Source organism: Zerene cesonia, unplaced genomic scaffold (assembly GCF_012273895.1).
Source record: "Zerene cesonia ecotype Mississippi unplaced genomic scaffold, Zerene_cesonia_1.1 Zces_u001, whole genome shotgun sequence".
NCBI classification, from domain to species: domain Eukaryota; kingdom Metazoa; phylum Arthropoda; class Insecta; order Lepidoptera; family Pieridae; genus Zerene; species Zerene cesonia.
Genome location: NW_024045131.1, coordinates 2695442 through 2704477, shown reverse-complemented (window position 1 = coordinate 2704477; position 9036 = coordinate 2695442). Strand labels below are relative to the sequence as shown.

Sequence of the window (9036 nt, the reverse complement as noted above, 5' to 3'; positions counted from 1 at the left end):
ATACTGTTATTTTCGCACCACGCAACGATTCTATTCAGATCATTTTGTAGAGCAGCACAATCTGTTGGTGATTCGATATACTTTAGTAACTTTAGATCGTCCGCGTACATTTAGAAATTAAAAACTTTTTAACGGATTTTAAACGCGATTTATCCTATTAATTATTATTATAAATGCGAAAGTTTGTATGGATGTATGGATGTTTGTTACTCTTTCACGTAAAAACTACTGAACCAATTGCAATGAAATTTGGTACGTAGATAGCTGGACAACTAGAATAACATTAAGGTAACTTTTTATCCCGATATTCCTACGGGATACGGACTTACGCGGGTGAAACCATGGGGCGCAGCTAGTCCTGCTAATATCATAAATGCAAATGTTTGTAATGATGTGTGTTTGTTACTCTTTCACCCAAAAACTACTGAACCGATTGTTATGAAATTTGGTAGGTAGACAGCTGGACAACTGGAATAACATATAGGCAACTTTTCATCCCGATATTCTATGGGATACGGACTTACGCGGGTGAAACCGCGGGGCGCAGCTAGTATTACTACATACTCTTATTGCAATGTTTTTTAACCACGCTAAAACAGACTCAATGTTTCGCAAACAAAATCTCCCTCTATTCTTCGCATATACTGATTGAAATAGCTGCAAAGAAGCGCTGTAATGAATGTGCCTATGGCGTTGCTAATACGGTATTGTTACAAAATGGTTATTAACGAGGAAACAAGGTACGTTTTGGTCTTTTTATGGAATTCGGAGAAATACAATTGAGATGATGAGGGATTATTGTCTTGTTTACTTGAAAAATTTAGATAAAACAGGGGCGGTATTGCGATGATACGCGGTGTAGCTGTTTCAATTTAAATAACAATAATTTTGGGGAAATTCTAAGGTCTTAACAGGTAAAAATTGCAAAAAATCTATGGTTTACTTTTATTCTATGTATATTAAGTTTTGTATATAATTTTTAAGTTTTCTAAGATAAAACAGTGCCCGAATTTGCCACTGGAATGAAACAATTTAATAATTATATATATAACAATTTATTATTTACATTTTATGTTATATACTATTGATATTTTAACTCGAATTCAACCAATGTTTATTTATTCAATTAGACTTCGTATATATACGAATCGTCATAATATAGTTTTAACATTTATCATACATTGATTTTATATTTAGATTATACATCTATAAAAATGGCCATTATTTATCTATGAGTACATTTTCTTTAAATTTAACATTTGAATCACAATTTCTGATAAGATACAACAGTTTAGCAGTGAAATTCCCATATAAATGTGATGTTTCACCTCAGTAAAGAGTAGTCTATATCTCTCTATCCTCTATCCTAAGAATGACGGGATAAAAAGTTGCCTATATGTTATTACTGTTGTCCAACTATCTATGTACCAAATTTCATTGCAATCGGTTCAGTAGTTTTTGTGTGAAAGAGTAACAAACACACACACATCTTTACAAACTTTCGCATTTATGGAATTAGTAGGATTTTAAAGAGATTAAAAGAAATATGTTCAAAAGTATTCCCATCTATAATGTTTATATTAAAGTAAAAAGGTTCAAAGGTTTATTGTAAAGAAAAATTGAAACATACATCTGAAAACCAATGCCTTTCAAATTAAAAATATATAAACATTTAGGTATCTAAACAGAACATTTTATTTTGATTGCAATCCTATTTAGTTATTACAACATTCCGTTAAACGAAATGAAGGTCTCTGAACTATAGATTATACTTTTTGAGGAAAAAAATAAATTTATTAAAAAGCGTCAAAATAATATCCAAGCTATAACATTATACGACTTGTTTTCAATGAAATATTTCAACTCAACATTCCATCTGAATAGATATGAAATTTTTGAATCTCAATGGAATAAAAATGTTTTTTTTTTACGTTTATGTACATTACGTTAAAAAGGTTTTAATAACACACACAAACACAGCTTGAACTGTGAATAAATATCGCAGTACAACCACACGCCTATATCATAAATACTACATATAACGTAGAACGGTATATCCGTGCAAAAAGAGAATAATGATACCAAAATATAAACAGATATTTATCTGAATGTCTACATACAATATGTCATACAAAATATTATGTAAGCGTAAATGTGAACGTGTATGAGGTACTAGCGGTCCGCCCGGCTTCGTCCATGGTACAAATATAGTCTATAGTCTACCTCAATAAATGGGATATCTAACATTGAAGGCATTATTCGAATCGGGCCAGTAGTCATGAGAGTAGTGCGTTAGCAAAACAAACTCTTCAGCTTTATAATATTAGTATAGATATGACAAAAACTCCAACATTAGGACAGAAGGTATCAGAACCCACACGAACAAAATGGAGACGTACATGATTAGAGACATACTCGTAAACATAGATAGAGATGTAAATCCTATTAACCTTCAAATTCGTATCAGCACGAAAAATTTACTGGAATATTTTTTGTTCTTTCAACGAAACTTCCTTCCGTTTCTTTTTTATTGATTATAGGGCATTATATGGTAAGCTGAGATGTGATCTGATGGAACTTTCTTCCCTGTTCATTCTTCTCTTGGAGACCTCCACATTATACTCCACGGGGAACACAGACTCAGGACACATGTTCCAGTCCCTTGCGGTTCGAATAATGAATAAAATTCCCTGGACTGAGCTTTGTAACCTCCTGCAGTCTTCAAGAACTATAAGAACATTTGGACCTACATGAAAAGACCATATTTGTCTTTTTTGTGTTATAGGGGGCAACTGAGCTGGTGGTTCGCCTAAGCCCAAAAATTTTAGTAGAGGTAGCGCCTCTGTACATGCGTTGCCCCCTTAAGGTAAGGGATAATGAAATGATTGATGACTGGAAAGAAGAAATGGATGGGAAGGGTAGGGAAAAGAAAACGGGTCTCCGGCTCCCCCACTCGCCGTACGAAACACAATAGCATGCTATTATTTCACGCCGGTTTTCTGTGGGGGTGTGACACTTCTCCGGTGCGAGCTGGCCTCATTCGTGCCGAATCGTGCTTGACTCCCACTAATCACTAGAGTCTATGACGATGATGACCATTTGACAACAGGTGGCCCACCTGCCCTTTAACCTGTTATAAGAATTATCTGATTTAGCCTACTTTTTATTATATAACCTACAAAAATATACATCTAAAACCTTCCATCTAATGCAACGAATCGATATCGCAGGCCGATATGTGGGTAAGTACGAAATCTTTTATTAGCTTTACTTGTATGTTCTGTGTAACAAATCCGTTATAATCAACTTTGACCCACTTCAAACGGACAGGACAGGACAACGGACATTTAATACAAAATATGTACACTTATGAAGAATCGGTGACTAGACTAAGTTTATCAATCTCAATATCTTGATTAGGATCATCAGGATTTAATCCTTACATATAGACTGCATAAGTCCAAATGAGACACTTTAGTTGATATGATCATTCGAACGTGTTCTTGAGATTTTTTAAACTATAAGAAATAAAGAAAATACATTTATTTATACAAGGGAAAGTTAATAAAAAATAATATGACTTACAAAACGTTAAATAAACCTCATATAAACGGGAGATCCGCGCAATGTATAAGAGTCTAAGCCCATTAAAGGAACTTAGACTCTCCACTGATTTTCAGTGGATACTACATTGACCCCCTGACAGTGGCAGCGTCCATGTAAAAGTAAGAAACAATAACAATTAAAAAATAAAAAATAAGTACAATAATATAAAATAATGTATAATGTAATATAAATACCAAATACTATAAGTATATGATTCTAGAAACTTATAAGCATAAAAACAACAGAAATTTATAAGCCACTTTTTCGCAAGGGCGTTTGTTGATTCTGTTTATCGAAACCCTGTCGGACATCAGATAAAACAAATAAACCTCAATCATTTTCGGTCAACATAGTTAGGTAGATTGACAAAGTGTAACAATGTTTTTGCCGAATATCTATTTTGAACACTGAATTATCTATGAGTACTCTATATTAATACAAGCTTATTTTTTTATGTTACTGTCGGCAATGGGGCTGGTGGGACGCCTGATGGTAAGCGCTACCACCACCCATGAACATTTAGAAAGGCATAAGGTCCATTGCAGACCATACGCCTCTACAAATAGATTGCCGACTTTTAATTGGGAAGTATTAAGAAAGGATTAGCGAGAGGAATAAAGAAAAGGACTGGGAAGGGTAAGGAAAAGGATATAAGGGCCTCCGGGCATCCTGTTAACCAGGCTTCGCCCGTGGTACATATATATCCTATGTCACGCAGGGAAGTTGCAGATTTCTTATGGCAAAAGAATTTTTGTCTCCCAAAAATCACTGGAACGACCAGTGGTTTCTGCGTGGAAACGTTACAAACATACAAAGTTTTCCCTTTTATATTATAAGTGTAGACTACAAACGTTCTGTTTGTGTAATGTTCAAAACTTTCTCTTACATCTTAAATTTTATCGTTTTTTCTCAATAACACGATTTTATTACATTCACGTGTATGTTTGTATGCTTATATGATTCAGCCACTTTAAACGGACGTATTTATCAAGAAGCAGTGACAGTAAAACAATTTCATGAGTTTTTATTTATTATCATGATTAGGATACTATATACTCTGTATAACTGCAGGTAGGACACTTTTATCTGTAGTTAAAACGTGTTTTTTTTATTTTTTAACCATCTACATTTATTATTTTTCATCCATACACCCATAAAGTGTTATAGAAATAAGAGCATAAAGCGAAGGAAGTTTAATAATTATGTTTCGAACAATAAATAACAACAAAAGCGTTATGCTTTCATTTAAACTTCGTTCGCAACTTACGCGTAATCTTTCTGCTGTCACCCACTTCTATAAATCTAAGTTTATGCTTTTATAATAATATTTCACACTAGCCGGGTGTCCCGTCTTCGCCCGAAAGAACCCAGGTTGAAAAATACACATATATAACTCGTTAAAACTGTAGATATCTGATGTTAGGATATTATTTTAAATCGGTCGCGTAGTTTTTGTGTGTGCGCGTATGTGCGCGTGTGTGTGTGTGCGTGTGTGTGTGTTTGTTTTTTTTTTTTAAGGGCAACTGAGCTGCTGGTTTGTTTGATGGTAAGCGATCACCACTGCCCATGAATATTCACAATGGTAGTGCCTCTGCGAAAAGGAATAAGGGAAGAGTTGACTACTGGAAAGAAGACTGGGAAGGGTGAGGAAAAGGTAACGGACCTCGGACACACACATATCTTTTTATCCGCTAATTCAAATTTCTTATAAAAACAGCCATTTCCTTATATATTTTATTATTCTCATTCTAATTAGCACAGTCTGTATCTCGGATTTAACCCACTTTTCCATGCTTTGGTTTGCATAAAGGATTTAGGGAGAAACTGGTGATTACCTACACAGACAAGTTCTCTTGAACTTGGCCTAAAACGGGTGCCACTTATTTATTTTTATTGTAGCTTAGTCTATAATGTTATGTAAAAAGATTAGCAATTAAATTGAAATAATGATCATGAATTTAATTTTTAGTTTTATAGCATTGAAATGCTTTATAAATGAGAAATTTTTAAAGAATAGAAAAAATTTGATCACGAGGATTCTCATTTATGATCATGAATGGCAATGAAATCTAAATGTTCACACACTCCATTGCTGACGATGAAATAATTTTTGTTATTTTTACTGAAGAAACTATGTTCTCAAATCCATTGTATTTTTTGTGTTTGTTAAAAACTTTCGACATAGCGAACCAATTTTTAAGATTCTTTATTCACATCAAAACAATTGCATGAGCATTATTTACAGTATGTTATCATACAAAAGCTACTGGACCGATGATAAAATTTATTCACCATTAAAAGCTGCATTTTCACTGAGTGACATAAACCATGACACGTGCGAAACCGGAGCAAACAGCTAGTACTTCAATAGTACAAAACTAACTAACAACTACTATTAACTATTTTTAATCAAAAAACAAAACACTACAGCAAAACCTAGACAAAACAACTCAAATTTATTAAGCTATAAGATATTAGAAACAACGTAAACACACGTCCCCAAATATTGACGTGACCTAAAAGTTTCGCCATGATAGAGTGGATGTTTCATTACAAAAATTAATCCCAAAACAATTAGCATATGGCTATTAAATTCAGTACTACACGAGGTAAAAAAGATAGGCATAAAACCATTCTCGTTTTAAATAATTTTGAGGTTATATTCAAAGTTTTAACGAATATGATACGAATATCGAATTATTTATCTTAAATTGTATTCTTATAACGATTATAATAAATCTAATTCCTTCAATTATTGTAAACGTATTATTTGTGTTATTCCAAATACCTTTAATAGGTATTATAATCGTAATATACTGCGTAGTTTTAAGTTTCCAAAATAATTATTAAGAACTAAACTAACGAATAAATAATTTTTATGATCGATAATATCATGATTTTTTTAATGCCTTATACAAGGATTGCACAAGTATTGCTATACGTATCGCTGTCTGTCTGTCATTCCGACGTCTGTCATCAGGCTGGATTTCATGACCCGTGTACCTATTATCTTCAACAGCGCGACGACCCAAAGCCGATTGCCGTATGAATTGCTTTGTGCTACGGATAGACATTTAATCAAAAAAAAAGTCGGTTAAAAATAAAAAGTCTATATACCTCAGATATCCCATGTATAAAACTAAGGAAGCTTAGTTATACAACTGAAAGGCGACACTTCATTATCTGTGGAGGTTATAGAACATTCTGCATTCACAAGTGCACAAATTATGCTGATAGCATAACATTACAAAATTTAAATAAAGCAATATAAATCAATTCTCGAAATATTTGAGTCGGTTCCTTCTCTAGTTTAGCCAGCATAACCTCTTTTTTTTTTCAAAACAAAGTTTAAGTCAAGTCACGAACGGGGTTTTATTAAATGAATCAAAATTCCGCCTAATTGATTTCGTCATTCACAACTCGCATCCTTTTCCCACACAATAGATAGAGTCTCCTTGAATCCTTCTAAAAAGTACAGTGATATACCTGACGTTATCAGGCCGGATCTAGGTTAGATCTCTGAGTGAATACAGCAAAGGCTCTAGGATCCCTCTAATAACTGTCAATCGTAAGGGGCGCCAAAATGCATAACGCAAATATGAAAGAAAGAAAGATACATTTATTTGTCAGGGACAGCACAACACACCAATGATAGAAAATATACAAATAAAAAAATAGATACAATTACATAACATAAATATAGAATTACACAAACGAAAAATACCAGCATCAGAAATGAGGAGTGTGTCATAATGACCCCGACAAAAAGGAGACAACTCAGCCTATGCTGCAATGTTGAGAACATTGACAGCGCTGTTTTTCAGTGTCCCCTTTATGAGTTAATGTATAAGTTATAATATAACCTTGTCTTTTCATGATGCATTTTCCGACCGACATGAAATTCTTTCTGAATTTTTTGAAAATTTGAAAATTTTTCGAAAATTTGAATTCGAATTATTTATTTGAAGATCGAGAACCTCCAGTGTGGTCCCATTTAAATATGTTCTAGTTCTGACAATTTGAAGGCGATTTAATTTTTTGATAACAACTGTAATGTTCACAGATGATCATCTTGGAAGTAAAAAGCAGATCAGTCACGCAATTTATTCACTAAATACCAGGGATAAAGGTTGAAAATCATTTGTTAAACAAAACCGATGCCTTGATCAAAGAGCGCCATTATAACTTTCGGATCTACCCTCAATGCGAGCTACGTCGTATTATCCCTACGTATTATCTATAGGCAGGTATTCTTATGAAGATAATAGCTTCATAACCAATTATCGATAATAGAATTATCAATCTATATTCATAAAAAGATAAGTTCGTTTATACACTACGAAAGCTTACTCCGCATCTATTGAAGTCAAATTTAACAGAAATATTCCGCTTCGAATATTGTTTCACCTATTCCTCATTTACCATACATGGAGCACACATACACATGCAGTGAAGCATGGCAAATAATAGCTTTAATCATGTAATAATAGTACAGTCTTTTCTGTAAGATATACCTATATAATCCTTCTTGAATGTTTTCAAACATTATGGCTGATAAACCATCAATTTAACATGAAAATAAAGAGCAATATGGTATCATAAAGTAACAAATCTTCCTTAAAAGGACTGTATTTTAGTCATAAAAACAATAGGGACACACTGCGTAGTTTCATCGAGCCACGTCTTTAAGCGAAACCGCGGTACAAAAATATACGATTAAACCTTTTATAGATGAGACGTCGTTAATACCGTTGAAAATACTAAATCCATCAAATTATACCATTAAAACGGTACAGCGATGATTTTATTAACCCTAAAAACATCCACTGTATTTCAGATACCAACTGACAATACAAAAGGAACACACGAACTGAAATCAAATCGAATTACTTCACCAAACGATTTAGTACCTTAATAATATTCCTACCTTTCAATGATTTCCCATTTCAGAGCACAACACTGAAACACTGCACTCAAACTTTACGTAATTCAACTGAACGGGAGCGAAGTACACGTGCTATCCTGTGGAAGGCTACCGCGGTACTAAAGAGGGCTTTCAGGACGATTAAGCTTCGTCCACACTAAATCAATTTTCAACGCGCTTCCCGCATCGCTTTTGTTCGAATGCTATGCTTTATTTTTCAGATTGTACCCGAACTTTCGACTTTTATTTATTAATCTTTACGGTAATCTATGTATTATCTTTACTTATATAACGGAAACTACCGGATTTATTTCAAAAGTTATTTTACCATTGGATAATGTACGGGACCCCTGAGTACTATCACTACATAGTATAAAACAAAGCCACTTTCTCTGACCCTATGTCCATATGTATGCTTAAATCTTTAAAACTGCGCAACGGATTTTGATGGGTTTTTTTAATAGATAGAGTGATTCAAGAGGAAGGTTTGTATTTATAACATCTAT

General features: G+C 33.5%; 1 protein-coding gene across 2 annotated transcripts in view; it reads right to left on the bottom strand.

Moving 5' to 3' along the window:
* Positions 1–8651, bottom strand: part of LOC119838154 (synaptotagmin-7) — a 323559-nt gene extending 314908 nt beyond the window's left edge. For both annotated transcript variants that reach the window (XM_038363989.1, XM_038363988.1), the window contains exon 1: positions 8534–8651. The gene's annotated coding sequence lies outside the window, so the exon portion shown is untranslated. The remainder of the gene's footprint in view (positions 1–8533) is intronic.
* Positions 8652–9036: the final 385 nt, after the last annotated feature.